Raw genomic sequence first — 19,560 nt, 5'->3', positions numbered from 1 at the left:
TTAGTATAGCCTGAAATCTGAATTTTCATAATCATTTGCAAATGTATTTTGTCTCTTCGCCTTTCCACTCTTTATGTATTGATGTGAATTTGATATTTTCTCTAATGTTGTTTGCCTTATGACGATCAATAATTTGTACTGTATGTTGGTACTGATGAGCATTATTTCACATTATTTAGTGTGTCTATTATTAGAGGTGTTTATTTAGTTCATGGGTATTTTCGAACCAAGGGGCCCATTAGGATGGCGGGCGAATCGCCCCCGCCAGGCTGGCGGTAGCCACCGCCGGACTGGCGGGGACGATTCGCACGCCATCCCTGCTGCAAAGACCCCCCGCCATATTAACATGACTGGAGGGTCCGCGGCGGACTTCTATGGTCTATCAGACAACGCCAGCCGTATTAGGATGGGACTTTTTAAATGCCTTTCCGTGGCAGCAATGCCGCCACGGAAAGGCATGTGGAGTCTGCATTGGGGGCCCGATGCGGGTCCCCAGGGACTCGGGGGGTGGGGGGTGCATATGGGGGGTTCCTATGGTACCCCCCAACAGTGCCATGCACAGCATGGCAGACAGCTAACGTTGCCTGCCATGCTGTGCATGGAAGTGCACTGCATGCCTTCCTGCGATTGTGGTGGGCGGTGCTGAGTGCACTGCCCGCCACAATGGTAGGAATGCAGGATGTGCCCGCCACTGTGGCGGTCGCATCCTAATGCCAGGCACGGGACCCCCGCCCTTATGGCGGGCGGTCCCTGGTACCATGAGGATGGCGGGTGGGCAAAGTCCGCCCACCATCCTAATGGGTGCCAAGTATTAGTTTACCAAACCCTGCCAACTATACAAAGATTGCACCGCCATATTTGGTATACTAGAATGAAGTTACAAATTGGAGATTGGTAAGTTTGGTATAGTTTTGGAAATCTACTAACCCAGTAAGAAGGGACTTCGTGGGTAATGAAATTGGGCCTTGTCAGTAGAAATGTATTAGTCCTAGATTGCTGGATCAATACCATGGCCACACTAAAGCTGTTCTCTTGCTTAAGCTCCTGCAGTACTAATCAAGCCCAGCTGTTTAACTGGGAAATGTAATGACATCCAGTGCCTTTGTTTTTTTTTCTCTTATCCCCTTCCCACAGATATACTTCTAACTTACATGTGGCTAGAGTAAGATTGGTTGTGGGTTTGGAGAAGTGTGGAAGTTATCATCGTTCCTGTTAAATCTGGACTTCAAATTTAGTGTATCTTGACATAATCATAATAAAAGGAGTAAAAGGAAAAGGGCAGCTGTGGTCCCTATGACAAAGAGGTCTTACTCTGTGAACCTTGTGAAGAAGGGTGCACTGAGTGGGGGGGCCCACTAAATAATCCAATGAAAGGATGCAGGCTTGGTGTGAAAGGGCTTTAATGATGGTGAGGGAGAGTCTAGAGCCAATTTACCAATGCTTGAGTGCGATTGAGTCTGCCATGAGGAGCCTGAAAGAGACAATAACTGTTAAACAGGTGACGTCTGATCCCCCCCCCCACCAGGGGCATTTCCCGCAAAGGGTAGTTTGTATGCCAGCAGTTTCTGTCCAGGTTCAGTCAAACTGTTGTGAACACAAACCTTCCTGCGAGTACACCGACCATGATTGCCCAAGGGGATGCAGACCAATGCTTGTTGCCATGGGGTCCCATTGCAAGGGCGGGTGCCAAGGCGGAGGATGGAGGACGAAGCACTGCAATTATCGCAAGAGAGGCCAGATCAGGGTGAGGGGAGTAGTGGAAACTAGAATACAAAACCTACCTGTGAAATATCACTGGAATTTACATTTCCTCTCCTGGAACATTGCTGGGATCAACTCTGAACTTAAAAACAAGGGCTGGGGCAGCATCAAAAAGGAATAGGTGTTGTGATGGAACACCCATTGCATGCCCCTTTCATGCTAAGTGATACGTGGCAAGAGGCTGTATTAACAAGGCGGCGTTAAGCCACAAAATATGGCTTAACAGCACTTTGTAAATATGGGGAAGGGCAAAGCAGCAGTACAGCATCGCTGAAAGTGACGTTCTGGTGGGATTATCATCTTATAAATATACCCCCAAATTTCTTGCACCTTGTGAACCCAAAGGCAGCACAGAGCTCTGACCACCAAAGGTTTGCTTTGATTTCCCTTTCAGAGCGTGGTTTCTAATGCAAATCCACCTTGTGCATGGGCCGCAATTTTATCGTTGCCACTCCATTGAAGCCTCAGGGGCTTATTTAGGAGCCCTTGCATCACTTTTGCACTGCCGATGCATCCCTTTTTGTGTCGCACCTGCGGCGTAAAAGATGCACCATGTTACGCCATATTTACAAAGTGACGCATCTAGGTAGATGCGTCACTTTGTAAACCCCTGCGCCACATTATAACCTGCGCCAGGTATAATGTATGCAGGGTGGGTGTTCCGACACAAGTCAGCCTAGTAGAAGTGACGCTTCTGAAATCAATGAGATTTCACTGCACCACTTCTATGATGCAAATGCGTCAATATCTTACGCCTGCCTCACAGCAGGTGTAAGACTGACGCATGCACATTTGAAATGGGACTTGCCTATGTGCAGTGACACATTGCTGAAGTTGCTTCACTTTTGTGACACACTTCAGCAATGCGTCATTTTTGCACCTACAGATACGTCAGAAATACTGACGTATCTGTAGCTCTTTGTGACATGATGCATCATACTGTAAATCTGACGCATCCAGCATGTTGCAAGGAGGGCGCGATGAAAAGTGACGCATCACTGTTTTCACACAGCGATGCATCACTTTTCGTAAATGAGGCCCTCAGTCGATAAAGACACAAGACAGAATGTCCAAGCTTGCAGCCATTTATGAGAGCTGATGAAGTGTACAGGGCCTTATGCTTGGAGGCAGAAGTAGGTGGTCAGACCTGATAGATAAAACTTTAACTCAGATTGTTGGGCGTTGTTGTTGAAAAGTTTTCTGTTCGCATGGAGCTCGCACTTTGAAGAACGATTTGTGAGATGTGCTCATACATGATGAGGTCATCTCTGAGTTTGTTAGGGCAGAATTGTTGCATTTCTAATTCTGTGAATCAGGACTGGGGTTTTACCTTTAAAAATAACTTTATTTGGGAATTTAAATTTCACCTATGTCACAAATAGCTTGGTTAGCTAGGACCAAGGTGCTTATAATAATACAACAAACTTGAAAGCAAATTTGTTGGCGGAGGGGTTTTCATTTAAAGAGACTAAAATACAAAGTGCAATGAGCAGGCTATAGACCAGGACTGAGAAGGAAGTGAAAGGTAAGAATGAATGGAAGTATAGCTATTAACTTAATGCATACATTTCAACTGAAAACATTGCAAAAATAAAATACTCCTCCTATCAGGCATGTTCCGTCCAACAAGTTTTGAAGACGTTTACAATATTTCCTAACTGTGCCAAGTCTGAAATGTGACAGTCTTCCAAAAACAAACTTAGAGGAGCTTTGATTCTAATTCTAAAGCTTTTAGTTCCTATAAAGCCAGCCAATAAAAAAAATAAAATGACTTGCTAATACCATACAAAATAGAACAGCTGATAATACACATATAGATATGCCCAAGGACCTGCATCCTGGGAACATACTGTAAGTGAACCATATGATTTTTTGTTATTTATGTCAACGAAGGAGAAGGGGATATTAGAGGGGAAAGGAGATCTTTTCTTACTGCCTTCTCATTGCCAGCGGCATACTCCGCAAATTGCCCAACGTCACAAGAGATGCACATTGCTGCATAAGGACCAGTAGGAGGTGAGGCTTGATTTAATCTGTACTCACCCATGTTCCCTGTATAAACTCAGTGCCACTGAACTGCCTATTTGGCATCACATACACCAATGAATAGGAGAGCAAGAAATTCCTAACTCTGTAATAGACTAAAGGGTTTAAGCAAATGATTCAACTCCATAATAAGGCTTGGGCAAGAACAAAAACCTTCACCTGCCGACACTGCCGACATTCATTCACATTCACATTCGCCAAGACCCAGGACCCACCTCCTCTCTCCAGCAACAACCCAGTCGCTCCCCAAACCCTGCAATGCATCCTATTCAATTCCCTCTCCCTCCACAGGCAGGCCGCGGAAATCTGGGACCTCCTTGACAGCACCAACCCTTACGTAACCTTCCTCATCGAAACCTGGACAAATGCCCTCAGGACCTGACATCGCGATCGCCATCCCCGAAGACTACAAGTTCACCTGGAAGTACAGCCCCAACCGCCGTGGAGGGGGCATTGCCATCACTCACAAGTCCAACCTCCGCCTGAGCACCCACACCGATGGCGCCACAGACCTGATGGAACACCTCCACTTCAAGAAACAGACCAGCCCGTCCACCACCCTCCAAAGCACCCTCATCTACAGACCCCCCGGACCCCACGCATCTTTCTTTGACTCCATAACCAATATCATTACCCTGCAAGCCATTCCCACCATTGACTACACCCTGCTGGGAGACCTCAAATTCCACCTCAACAACCTCCAAGACCCCTACTCCGCCTCCCTCCTGGACAAACCCCACAAAATAGGACTCAAACAGATCGTACCAGAACCAACACACTCATCAGGACACACCCTCAACCCCATCTTCACAACAGGAAACTCCATCACCGTCAGCCACACCTTGAACTCCCATGGACAGATCATCATTGCGTCCACTTCACCTTCAAAACTAACATCACCCACAAATGTCCTCACCTGCTCCAGTGCAGGAATTGAAACAAGATCTCCAATGACCAGCTCACCATCTCCCTCAGTAGCTCCGCTCCCACCTCTACAGACGACGACCCAACCACAGCCGTCCGTAACCTACACAACTGGATCACTGACTGCGCCAACACCATCTCCCCCCACAAGAAAACATCCATTCCCCACACCAAGGGAGCCAGCTGGTTCTCCACCGAACTCCGAGAATCTAGATGAACCTGCAGACACCTGGAAAAGCTATGGAGGAACTCCAGAACCACAGATGACTTCGACAGCTTCAAAGCAGCCACCACCGCACACCACAAACTTATCAGACACTGAAGGAGGAAAGCACTCCAGGACAGAATCCCACTCACGCCCACAACAGCAAGGAACTTTTCGGCATCATCAAAAAGTTTGTCAAACCCAACAGTGAGACTACAGACATCCGACCCTCCCAGGACCTCGGCAACAGACTCAGCGATTTCTTCCATCTCAAAATCAAGACCATCTATGAAAATGTCAACATCAACAAACTCCACGTGGAACCAACAACCGCCATTCTCCACAAAACGCAGCTGACACTCGACAGCTGGACCGCCCTCATCATTGAAAACACCCTGAAGACTATGAAGTAAACCAACTCCAGGGCCCCACGAACCCCTGCCACCACCACATCTACTACAGATCTGCATACATCATTGCCCCAGAGCTTCGATGAATCATTAACTGCTCCTTCAAGACCGTCTCCTTCCCCAACGGCTGGAAATACGCCGAGATCAACCCTCTCCTGAAAAAATCATCGGCAGACCCCGCTAACCTCGAGAACTACAAACCGATCTCCTTACTCCCATACCCGGCGAAATTCATGGAAAAAGCCTTCAACAGTCAACTCTCGTCCTTCATACAAGAAAACAGCATCCTCGACTCCCCCCAATCAGGCTTCAGGAACAGTCATAGTACCAAAACCGCACTTCTTGCTGCAACAGACAACATCTCCCTCCTCGACAGAGGAGAAACTGTGGCCGACATCCTCCTGGAACTCTCCGCTGCCTTCAACACAGTCTCACACTGCACCCTAGCCCGCAGACTCCACGACACAGGTATCCGGAATAAGGCCCTCGACTGGCTCCACTCATTCCTCTCCAGCAGAATACAGCAGGTCAGACTCCCGCCTTTTCTCTCGGAACTCACAGCAACCACCTGCAGAGTCCCACGAGGATCCTCCATGAGCCCCACTCTGTTCAACCTCTATAAGGCCCCTTCGCATCCATCGTCATATCACACAGACTCAACATTGTATCATATTCCGACGACACCCGACTTATCCTCGCCTTATCCAACTAACCCAACATCTCCAAACACAACTTTCAAGAAGGAATGGAAGCAGTCGCCAAGTGGATGAAGAACAGCTGCCTACAACTAAACACGGACAAAACCGAAGTACTCATCATGGGCCCACACCCCGATGCCTGGAATGACACATGGTGGTCCCCTGCCCTCGGGAACCCAGCCTCCCCCATGGACCACACGGGCAACCCCAGAATCATCCTGGACTCCGAACTCAAGATGGATCGTCACTTGAAAACTGTCACCTCTTCCTGCTACCACTCCCACAGCCTCCTCCGAAAGACCTTCAAATGGTTCCCCTCAAACACAAGACAACAGTCAACCACGCCCTCATTAGCAGCAGACTGGACTATGGCAACGCATTCTATGCCGGGATCAACAGGAACCTCACCGTAAACTCCAGAACATCAAGAACGCCACAACCAGGCTTGTTCTCCACCAACCGCGCCGCTGCCACATCAGTCAACACCTATGGACACTGCACTGGGTCCCCGTTAAGAAGAGAATCACCTTCAAGCTCCACTCCCACACCCACAAAGCCCTCCACAACACCGGACCAGCCTACATGAACAACCGCCTCTCGTTCCACGCATCGCAAAGATCCCTCCGCTCAGCCCAGCTTTCTTATGCGACGGAACCCCGCACCAAGAAGACCAGAAAAGGAGGACGCTCCTTCTCCATTCTTGCAGCCAAGGCATGGAACACCCTCCCTCACCACCTCCGACAGACACCTTCACTTGCCTAGTTCTTGAAGTGACTCAAGACCTGGCTATTCGACGAAGCACCGTAACTCTCTGGAGCCGTGCACCTCCCCCCTCCAGCGCCTAGAGACCCTTTCGGGTGAGTAGTCGCACTTAACAAACTTGTGATAGATTGATTGGTTTTAACAAATGATTAAATATTGACTGAGACAGCATTTGTCACGATGTTAGAAGTATCAGCATGAAAGCGCCAATAAACATTGATTAAGGTAGTTTGTCTGCAGAATATATTAAAACCATTAGCTGATTTACAGTAATGTGTTTGTCAATAATTCATTTGACCTAGAGCATGTGCCTCTATTTTGCACTTTAATCAATCGCATAAAACAGATCACCCTAGAAAGGATTGGTTCGCTAACCAAAAGTCTGTTCCAGCTGTCCATGAGGGATGAGAGGGTAAGATGCCATTTAATGCTAAACTGTGACGTGTCATAACAGAAAGGGACTGGGAGACATTACATCTGTCACTAGACTGCATTTACATCATGTTAAGTGACTTCTCACAAAATAAGAAAAACCAACATCAAGTTAAATTTTTAAAGCATAGTGTACTAAACAAATCTGGTTAGGGTTCTACCTCTGTATTGAATATTACGCTGCTATATTAGCCATAGGTATCAGGAATCCAATGACAGAAGTGTGTCATCGCTCGTTCATTCCTACTTCCAGGGAAATGGTGATTTTTCTTTTCGATTTATTAGGACACTGGATAAACAGGGGACAGCTTGTATTATTTAGCTGGTGAACGTACAGATAGCTAAGAAATGTCTCTATTTGCCCAGCGGATGCCTAAAGAGTAGACATTATGTATTGTTTGCCCACCACTGTGTGTAAAAAAATAGCAAAGAAACATCACATTTGCCCGGTCAATGGCTCCTTAGCAGACATAACATAATCCACGATTTGTCCAGTGGATGAATAATTAAGAAAGGAACTTCAATATTTATTCAGCTGCTGGCTAACAGATATCACATACTATATGGCTGGAAGCCATGCACATAGCAACACAAATCTTTATTATAAACCCAACTGCTGGCTGAGTAGCAAAGATCATGTTTTATTATGCCTAGCACAGACTTCAGCAGGCACCCGTGAGGAGTGAACATCATTGCCACCTATCTCTTTATGCATGTTAGTGATAAATCTGGCTTTGGCGCATTGTGCACCTAAATAGCGCTACTATATAGTTCAAAATGGTGACAGTAGTAATTGAAGCAAATACTTCCAGGTTATTTTGATCGCCATGATACAGAATACCACTCCTTTACCTCAGGGCCAGATGCAATGCCTCAGGAGGCCGATTATGCAGCTGCCTCTTACTCTACAAGTAATTCCGCTCCTTTAAATTTGTCTGACGGCTGATGATACAGATGATCAGATTATTTGCAAGACTGGGTACAGCTGTGTCTGAGCTATAAGGTCGTCCTGACTCACAAGTCATGGGAGTGCATCAGAACCACATACAAGGTTACCAAATGGCTCCATGTCATCATGACACATGTTTTCCTGTTCTGGGCTTTCTTTAAACAAATTGGTGTATTCTGAAAGTTGGATGTCTGTTTGGATGTAAAACAAATCAGAACGTTTCATAACGTTTATGAAAGGTTTGTAAAAGTAACAGGACGTGTTTTAAACCCATGACATGGTGCCATCTGGTAGACCCAGCCATATTAGAGGCTAGGAGAACTTACTAAACTAGACCAGTTACTTGGACCTCTTATATAGGTCATGTTTGTCTCGACCGAGGACATCTGAATGCGCCAAGAACTCATGCGGCCATTAGGAGAATAGAAACTTTGAATCATCTAACAGATAAAAAACAGTTTCCTTCTCAACTGTTTTTTGCTGAATTAATCTAAGTCCTACCGGTGTGCTAGTGACTTACAGGTAGATTCATCAAGCATTTTTGCGAGCGCAAACGGTGCGAATCGCAAAATTCGTCCGTTTGCGCCCGCAAAAATGGCATTTGAGATTCATCAATGGTACATGAACTCGCAATTTGAAAAATCGCAAATAATTGCGATTTATCAAATTGCGATCGCATTTAAGGAATCTCAATTTGAGATTCCTTAAATGCTATTCATGAACCTTTTAAAAATTGCGAAATCGCTATTTTTGGCCGCTATTTACCGCGAAGTCTGACTTCGTGGTAAATAGCGAAAACTTAGAAAAATGCACTTTAATGCATTTTTCTAAGTTGTATGTTACACAAAGACATGTCCTTTGGACATGTGTGTGCGCAACATCAGTCTACATTTACATTTCAGGGGTGCTACAGGGTGTCCTTTGGACACCCCTGGCACCCTAGAAATCGCATCCTTATTTACGATTAGCAAATTGCTTGAATGGGGAGTCATTCCTTATTTGCGATTAGCAATTTGCTAATCGCAAATAAGGAAGCTGTAGGAATCGCAAATAAAATTGCGATTTCTACATGAATCCAGTTTTGCGAGTCTTTAATATCGATTCCTTAATAATCGCTATTAAGGACTCGCAAAACGGGACAATGATGAATCTGGGGGTTATTTTCCTCTCTGCCGCTGTTGCCCTTGACTCCAGTACCGTGAAGGGTACCAATGATTTCATTGGTGTGGATTGCTTAATGTTTGTGGACATTTGGGCCTTGGAATTTTTTTAATATTTCTATTTTTGGAGCAAAACAATAAGCAGGTGAGGCGAATGCTAACTCAGCTGTTGAGTATGGCATGCAGGCATTCCCAAATACAAAGAATGGGTCCAAAAACAACATCAGTATCTCTTCCATAATTCTGTATCGCATGTGGGAAAGCAACCTGTAAAGAAGCAGATAAGTGAGGAGTTCTGAAGATTCCCTTGACTGAGTGCAGCCCCGTAAGCTAACATTGGTCATAGGGTCAGTATATCTAGCACTTAGCATGTAGGAGCTATAACAGCATTTGGGGTTGCATCTCAGCCGCAGAAAGGTCTGGCAGAGATGTTTATGCTAGAATTCAACCCGTACCATGTACTTGCCTGTAAATAAAAGTCAACGTCTTCTTTGAAAATATAGCAGTGACTGGACTTAATGAGTATTAATTACTGTTTTACTGTATCTGCGTTTGTAAACCTTACTTGAGTACGGCTTGACTGCTCCCTCTCACCACCCTGAGCAGAGCTGAGTACCCAAAGGGAGTAACTTGGTTATCCAACTGGAGTAAAATATTTTTACGGCTGTGGGACCCCAGTGGTAAACAGCTGTATCCACTGCATAATATAGGCCAATAACAAATTTCTGCCCCAGAACCCCAAGAAAAAATTTCACAGAATCAGAATATTTCAGCTTCTGATGGTCTCGCCTATGGGTAGATTGTGTGGTTTTCTCTTTCCTAGCTTTCCCAAGAAATGCTTCTGATGTTTTCTACCAAGGCTATTGATTCCAGACAGGAATGTAAAATAAAACACTCATGTTTCCCTGGAAGTATACTACTTTGAGACTTTCCAAAGAACTGAGGACTAACCCTTTTTACACATATCAAAATAGGGATTAGAGGTCACTGGGCAGCAATGCAATGTGTAGATATTTGTTTAAATAGCATGGCAAATGTCCAAGCTCCAAATGCAGACATGTTCTAGTACATTGTCTGAAAGGCTCATGGAGAGGTGGCATTAAATATGAATGGATATACTGCATGTTTTGTAAGGTAGTTGGGGCATGAGCTACTTTGGAAGGCAACTAAGATCTCCAATGCTAAAAAGCAGTCTGTTTGTCTCAGGTAGACTTCAATAGAATAAAGGATTAGCAGTGAAATCAGGACGGTGTTGAGATGTTTATAGAAAAACAATTGTGGGTGACAACTCCAATAACAACTGGAACTACACCATAAAATAGGCCATATTTGCCTAATGTACCCTTGGGTAAATTAGCCTTCAACAGCAACAATGAATTTTCAAATGACCAAACCCCTCCTCAAGACTCAGACACAGTATAGACCTAAAAAAAATGAGAGGATTAGGAATGCACTAACGGGCACATGCATCATTTGAAAATGCATTCGCAAACGGTGCGAATCGCAAAATTTGCCCGTTTGCGAATGCATTTTCTGAGTTTGGGATGCAAAATCCTTAAACTCATTTTCGTATTTTTAGGAATCGCAATACTTTTTGCGATTTCTAAAATAATTCGCAGAATGTTCAGATTCGCATTTTCAGTTGAAAAATGTGCATGCATGAAAAATCGCAATTTGCGATTTCATTAGAAATCGCAATTTGCAATTCTTATTTTTAGAATAACTCTGACCTGATGGTAAAAAAAATTTTTTTCTCAGAAACAGGTGAAAATGATTACAATGGTATTTAAGGGTACCCAAAATGCATTTCACATTTTTACACAATGGCAGCAGTGATTGCAGTAGCACGTAGGAGGAGGTTAAGGGCAGCTGCTTTGAGGAGAAGGATGATAAATGAAAGAATTTCTAGAGTGCGCATTACTTTGTTAGGACAGACAGAGGCTGAAATTTATGATAAGTATAGGCTCAATGGGGATTCTATTTTGGACTTAATAGCAGATTTGGACCCTATTTTACAGAGACCAACACTTAGGACCCAAGCTATTCCTACCCATGTACAGGTATTGTGTTCCCTCCATCTCCTTGCTTCTGGATCATTTCAGGGTGTCATAGCCATAGCTGGTGCAGTGGCGGCTGGTGACATTTGAAAGTGGTGGGCCAGAAAACAATTGTCATACATCAGTGAGGCGAGCGAGCGAGCCTGAACCACCTACGGGGGGTTCGGGGGCTCTCCCCCGAGAAAAATTTGAAAAAAGAGTGGCCAAATGGTGCATTTTCAAGCAAACCAGAAGGTGCTAGAGGAGGGAAGGAGGCCACCGGCTGAGGCAGAAGCAGGGGAGCAGGTAAAGTTGAGGGCCAGCAGTGGTGAAATGCAGGACAGGGATACTTGTGATAAAACATCAGTTGACGTCCAAAATGGAGAGCCTTGCTAGCCGTGACTGCCATCAGACACTCAGAAGGGAAACTCCTGAGGCTTCCTGGCTTTTCAGCCACTCTGGCAGTGCTAGCACAGGATCAATCACATTAGTGATGTTGAAAACAAGGAAGGGGAGAGGAAGAGGAAAACAGGAAAGGAAAATTACTCAAAGGATGACTAGTCTGGGCAGTATGACTAATATAGAAGTAAAGACTGCGAAAGGAGGAGATGTGGGCTTTCGAATGGAGGGTGGAAGGTAAAAACCATGGACCTGATGCTACCCTCTCATGGAAATGGTCATGGAAAGGTTGACGCACAGACTTGCCTACCCTTGGTAGGACAGCTTGGGAGGAGATAGGGAAATGGCTCTACCAGAAACTCTAATCAGGGTTACATTATAAAGATGAAGTTCAGTACCCTTTCCGAAATGGAGATCTCAAACTTGCCAGCTTGACCACAGATGTTGCAGAAAGGGATGAAACAGTATCTGGTGACACAAATATGAGTGCTCTGGGAGGCGCAGGACAAGATTGTCAGTTGAGTACCCTGTGCATAGGGCACACTGAGAATGACACGGAAGGAAATATAGTGGCAGAGGAATGCTCAGTAAGAAAAGGGGCATACTACTGGAAATAGTGATAATCGTTTTATGGCGAAGGGGGCACAATTCTATGTCAATAAGATTACACTTATAAGAGGAAACAGGAAAAGTGTGCAAGGCGTTGGTATAGAGAGGACAGTGTAAAAGCTCACAAAATAGAAGATTTAATGGAGCTATTAAATGTGCTGGGGGTAAGACTGAAAATTACATTCAGACTGGTGTCCCTGAGATTTTTGATCACTTAATTGCATGACTGAATGCTTCTCTGAGCTATCCAATCCATCTCAGACAATGGCCACAGGTGGGGTTATCTCCTGCTCTAGTATTAGCTTCAGTAACATTACAGCGACTTTTTAAGATTGTTGCATCATTGAAGTCTTCCTCTGCTCCCTCTGAGAAGCACAATTGGCTTCGAACCTCTCTTGAGCGCCGGGAAGTGGGTTCACTCCTTAGGGCCAAGGCCAGGGAAAATGTCCGAAGAGATACAAAAGGATAAAGATGTACTGCTGGGGGGCAGAGAAGAAAAACCGAAATGGGAGATAACCTAAGAGATAAATGTACAAAAGAAATACCCTCCCTTGACGGGGGGTGAACATCCAGTCCTAGAGAAAGGACTGAGAGACAAACTGCAGCACAGTCCATGGAACTGAAGGTTTTGCACGTCAGGCACTAGGGAGACAAGAAAGTGTGACAGGCACAGCCTGAAGCATCTGTAACCAACTCCTTATCAGAGTCTGATCTTGCAGCACACCTCAACTCTGCAAATTCAAGCACCCCTCCCTCTTTACCTACATGTACATATGAAAACCGAAACATAGAGATGTGTAGCAAGACAGACATTTTGTACATTTAAGGAATGTTAGTAATATGCATGTATTTTATATGGATATGTGAAAATTATATTTCTCAAAGGCAACACTTGCAGCAGCCAATCAGCGGGCATGGACAGCACAGGGTTTAATAAATGACTTAATGTGTTTGACCCAGTTCGTTTTTCCATTTCACTAGGAAATCAGAAATCTGAATTTATTTCCTTGAAATTTAACAAATACACAAAATGACTCAAATTGCAGAAAATATGGTCTGCTGTATCTCGAGTGAAAATGTCACATGAAGTCACACCTAATATATAAAAAAAAACACACAAGCAATACAGGAGAGTAGGAGACTGGTTTGGGCGGAAAATATTTCTGTGCAAGAAATTTTCTGTTCGTAGCAATCTTCCACGATCAAAAAAATGACACAAAATGGGGCGTGGCTTGGATGGCAAGGAGGCAGGAGACCTAAGTCCGGAGCTCCCGACCCCCAAGTTCAACGAGCGGCGCGCAATATAGTCCAACGTGAGAGAAACGGAGCAAAAAGCAAAGGAGGTGTGAGGGAACCAAACCGGCACCCCACGAGAAGCTCCGCGACCAAAAAGAACCAAGAACGAGGCGAAGGCGGGGAGAAGGCGAACGGCCAGGGGGAGAGAGGAGAGATCCCAAGATGGCGGCGTGAGTCAGAAGACCGGGAAGATAGCGAGCCGCGCAAGAGACAGGCAGATCCACCCAGAACGCAATACCCGACCGCCCCGGCACCCCCCTCCCCGTCTCAGGAAGGAGGGAGAGAGAGGAAGTCACGGCGAGCCATCGGAGCGGGCGGCACAACTGCTGGGCGCAGCGACCGAGCAAGTGAGTACCGGCTTAACGAACAGCGCAAGCAGGTCAGCGCAAGGAACGAGCTGGCCGCTTCTCTCACAGACTCACAATTTCTGACAAGGGCCAAAGAGGGCAGTAATTAACCGCGGCCCGGGGAGCGGCAGCTGCTACGGCAGCAGGGAAGACAACAACAACAAGGCAGCCATCTTGGTAGAGGGGGAGTAAGCACGGGGCGACCATCTTGCTAAAGCTAAAGCACCGCACGGCGGAACACCCCCGGCGATAGAAGGCCCGACAAACAGTGCGAGCTGGTCAGAGCAGCAAACTTGCAATTTCTGATGCAGCGGAGAACTAAGGGGGAACCAGTTACGCACCAGCTACGCACACCACAGGCGGCAGCAGGGAAGCCATCGATAAGGCGGCCATCTTGGTAGAGGAGGAGAAGCACGGAGCGGCCATCTTGCTGTAGCATCCCGAAGCGGGGCTGCGGCCAGAGCAGGGCAGACGGAAGCAGCAGCAAGGAGCAGGGCGCAAGCTCGCGGGGGAGCACGGGCAAACCGTGAGTTTCAGACAATATCGCCGCGGAGCGGCTGTAGCAAACCGTGAGTTTCAGACAAGATCGCCGCGGAGCGGCTGTCAAGAGGGCGGCCACCCAGCAAGCCGGCCGAAGCAGTAAGAGGCAGGTGGAGGACCAGCGCAGGTGACAAGGCAAGAGTGGCGACCCCTCTAGCTGGGAAAAAAAAAAAAAAAAAAGGCGCAACAGGCGCAAACCACGGGAACTAGAAAGTGGCAGACACAGGCTGTGGGCTCCACAACAACAACAACAGCGGCCATCTTAAGACATCTTAAGACAGAAGGGAAGCTCTAGGTGGCCATCCTGAGGAAACAGCAAGCGGCGCAGGGAGAAACAAGCCCCAGCAGACGACGGCGAGTGGCGGAGCGTAACCAGTAAGGGGTACCATCAGAGCAAAGTACAGCGCAGGAGGCTGGCGGAGCTTAGGACTAAAACCAGAGTGGTCAAGTGGCCACCTAGGTTCAGAGACGACCCCATAACGTCGATAAGCACCCTGAGGGGCAAAGAGGGAAAAAGAGGAGACAAAGCCGCAAAAAGACAGCCGCCAACAGAAGGGAGGCGCAAGTTCAACCAGGCCAAAAGAGGGACCGAAGCCATGGCAGGCAGGGACGGGAAACAAGGGGCCAACGACTTGAAGAAAAGCAAGAATGAGACACCGCCCTCTCCGGGCAAAGAGCGCAACAACCATGGGGATGGCACAATAACGCTGGACATGCTCCTGAAGAAAATAACAGAAGGGAACGAGCTGGCAAAAGCCACGAAAAAAACAGTAGACAGCATTCAGATGGAGCTAATAGCAATCAGAGCCGAGCAAAGCAGAGCCAATGGCAGAATTGACGAGGCAGAGAAGCGAATAGGTGTGCTGGAAGACAACGCAAACATAACACATAAGGACATGGGGCTTGTGATAAAGAGAACAACGGCACTACAAAAGGCCGTGGCGGAACAAGAGGACAGGAGCCGCAAGGGGAACATAAGACTCTTGGGAGTGCCCGAAGAGGAAGAAGATACACCGGGAGCATGCGCCCTGATGCTGGAGGCCCTAATACCTAAAATAACAGGACTCACCTTCGACAAACCGCTGGAGATCACCAAAGCGTACCGCATACCGGCCAGGAAGCAAATGAACAGCAACGCCCCCAGACCCATAATATGCAAACCACTAAGAGAAAATCAAACAGAGGCGATATTCGCGGTAGCCAGGAAAGGCCGTCCGATGATGATAAACGGAAGCAAAGTAACCATCACCCAAGACTTCTCCAAACTAACAGTCGAGGTGAGGAAAGGCTTCCTAGCCCAAAGGGAACATCTGCGGAAAAAGAACATTGCATTCACATTTGCAGGCCCATCCAAGATGAAAGTGACAGATAGGCACGGAAGCAGAATCTTCGATGACCCCAACGACCTACACCGATACCTACAAGGCCCGGAACCAGAAGAGATGGAGCTGCCGAGCCCTGGGGCAAAGAGAAGGGCATCCTCTGACGAGACACACGAAGGAGGCGAATAAGAAGGAATGTTTGAAGTAGCACGCATGTGCAACCAAGCTCCGAGACTCTGAACGTAACAAGCTGCCTCAGACAACCATATACAAGAGCAACCGCAGCCACCGAGACTCTGACTGCAACGAACAATAGGCTTGGAGTAACAAGCATGCGCAACCATGCATGGACACTCTGACATTGACAACAACAACCTACCTCGACAACAACAACATCCTACCTCAGACAGTCACAGAACAAGATAGACCACAGCCACCGAGACACGGAAAATATGCCGTGAGCAATCGCACAGCAAGAACAACCATACCTACCTCAGCAAGGCCGCCGCGGCCACGGGAAGAACAGGCAAGACACCGACGACCATATCCTTTTTTTAAGTAACCACGAGGGCGGGGGGTCGGCCAACACTAAAGACTAAAGACTCAGGAAGAACTTGGGGGGGGGGGGAGTGTGAGGACCCTTGCTGTCGCACACCCGGTTTACTACTGATGGGGGGGAGGGGGGAGGGGGGGAGTGAAGTCGGCGGATATGACAGTGCATGGCAGAGCCGCCGGTTGTATTATGAACAAAGGACCTAGAATGTTGCCTTTCTCCACAGGCACCCTATACTTTTCCTATCTCTCTATTCCCATCCAATACCCCGGGGGGGGCCGCAGTACGCAAAGCGCAAGCGATGCAACGAAACCACCATGACAGACCCAACAAGAGCGGGCCTGTCCACTGACTTGAAGATAGTGTCCATGAACGTTAAAGGACTGAACCACCCGGTCAAACGAAGGAAAATCCTGGACTACTTGTCCAAACTAAAGGGAGATGTATACATGCTCCAAGAGACCAAGCTCTCCAAAGAGGAGGCGAAACTACTCAAAGCTAGATGGATAGGGGAGGTACTCTGCTCGCCGGCAAAAGGGAAAAAAAGAGGAGTCATAACAATCCTGAGCAAGAAGGCCAACCTAACAACACTAGCAGTGGACACTGACGAAGACGGCCGCATGCTCATAGCAAGCGTCCAGAGAGGAAGCGATACAATCCACATGGTCAATATCTATGGTCCTAACTCGGAAGACAAGCAATTCTGGCAGGGAGTGGACAGCAAGCTATCAGACCTCCCCCAAGAGGACCTCCTGATCACAGCTGGGGACATGAACAAGACAATGGACCAGGCAATAGACAGACACCCAAACAGACCAAGCCATAACTCCAACAACAACAACAACACCCTGAAAGACCTATGCGCTAAACAACAACTGGCAGACCCGTGGAGGCTCCAACACCCGACAGCGCGAGAGTACACTTTCTACTCACACCCACATAACTCCTACAGCAGGATTGACTACATACTGATGTCTAACACACACACGCACCTCATAGAGGAAACGGAGATAGCCCCAATCACCGTCTCGGACCATGCTCACATAACACTCACTCTAAGTGGGAAACACAACGAAAACCCAACGAGGAGGTGGAGACTGAACGATGACATCCTCCAGAACAGAGAGAACGTCAAAGAAATTGAAGCCACAATCAAGGAATACCTTGAACACAACGACAATGGCGAAGTAGGGAAAGACACCGTATGGGACGCCCTCAAAGCGACACTAAGGGGGAAACTGATAAACATCAAAGCCAGGATGAACAGAGGAAGAAACAAGAAAATCCGTGAGCTCGAGGAGGAAATAACAGCACTGGAGAGAGGTCACTGCGCAAACATAACTGACAAAAACACGCTCACCCTGCTCACAAAAAGGAAATACGAGCTGAACAAGATCCTAAGCGAAAGAGCGGGTTCCTGGCTGACGAAGTTCAAGTCAGTCAACCTATGCGCAGCAAACAAAGCAGGGAAGCAGCTGGCGTCCTACTTAAAGGCAAAACAAAGGCAACACACGATAGCAGCAATAACTGATCGCACGAACACATCCCAAACAACGAACAAAGGAATACTGGAGGTCTTCAGACAATTCTACCAAGAACTGTACACCGAAGATCGAACCCTAAGCAAAGATGCAGGACGAGATCTACTCAGTAAAACCAATCTGCCGAAGCTAGAGGAGGCGGAGAGGGAGTCGCTCGAAGCCGACATATCGGAGGAAGAGATTGAAACAGCCATATGCCAACTGAAACGGAACAAAGCGCCAGGACCGGATGGCTATTCCGCAACATTCTACAAAACATTCAGCGAACACATCAAGACACTGATGGCACAAACATATTCCACATGCATCCAGAACGGGAGGATGACGGAGTCCATGGGCGAAGCCAACATCACCATAATTCCCAAGGAGGGGAAAGACCCACAATATCCCCAGAACTACAGACCAATATCGCTAATAAACGTCGACTGCAAGATCTATGCAAAGGTCTTAGCCAACAGACTAAACAGGATCCTGCCAAACATCATCCACACCTCACAAGTGGGATACATAAAAAACAGATTGTTGCAGGACAACACAAGGCTACTGTGCCACCTGATCAACCACACAGCAAGTAGCAACGAACAGGCGGTCATGATAGCGCTGGATGCAGAGAAAGCCTTCGACAGAGTTTCGTGGCCCTTCCTGGGTAACTGCTTGGGAGCCTTTGGCCTAGGCGGGAGGTACACGGCAATGGTCATGGCCCTCTACAACAAACCGAAAGCAAAAATAGTGGTAAACGGGAGCGCATCCGAAACGCTCACGCTGGGCAGAGGCACCAGACAAGGATGCCCCCTCTCCCCCGGACTCCTCCTGCTCGCTCTAGAACCCCTGCTAGCCAGAATCAGGGACAACACTGAGATAACGGGCGTAAAGCTCAAGAAGAAGACCGTCAAACTAGCGGCATACGCCGACGACATCCTAATCACAACAGCAAACCCCTCCACGTCAATAAAAGCTCTGATGGCCACAATAGGTGAATACGCAGAAGCCTCAGGCTACAAACTCAATAAGGAGAAATCGGAGTGTAAGCCAATGAATGTCCACACCACAAGAGAAGTCCTAGGCGAATCCGGCCTGGCATGGCAGACGAAACCACTGAAATATCTAGGGCTCCACTTTGGGAGAGACCTCACGTCAACGCTGCAACACAACGAAGACCTCATGCTGAAGAAGATAAAAGAGAGGCTGGAGTTATGGTCACCAAAGTACATCAGCTGGTGGGGACGCATTGAAACGATCAAAATGATGATAACACCGGTAATAAACTACACGCTAACAATGCTACCACTCCCAATGACAGAGATATTCCACAAAAAACTGGACCAACTCATAAATATCTTTCTATGGAAAAACAAGAAACCAAGGATAAGCCTACAAAAACTAAGACTGTCAAGAGACCTCGGAGGCCTTAACCTGGCGAACTTCAAGACATACCAGACGGCATGTCTGGCGAGACAGGGTATCGCCTGGGTAGATGCCACACAAACGTACATGCCAGTATGGCTAGAGGTCAAGCAGGACATCCTGGGAGGGCTCAAGCCAATAGCACTCCTAACAGCGAACCGGCACC

Source organism: Lissotriton helveticus, chromosome 6, assembly GCF_964261635.1.
Source record: "Lissotriton helveticus chromosome 6, aLisHel1.1, whole genome shotgun sequence".
Classification (NCBI taxonomy): domain Eukaryota; kingdom Metazoa; phylum Chordata; class Amphibia; order Caudata; family Salamandridae; genus Lissotriton; species Lissotriton helveticus.
The sequence above is the reverse complement of the archived record's forward strand: the minus strand, read 5'-3'. Positions refer to the sequence as shown.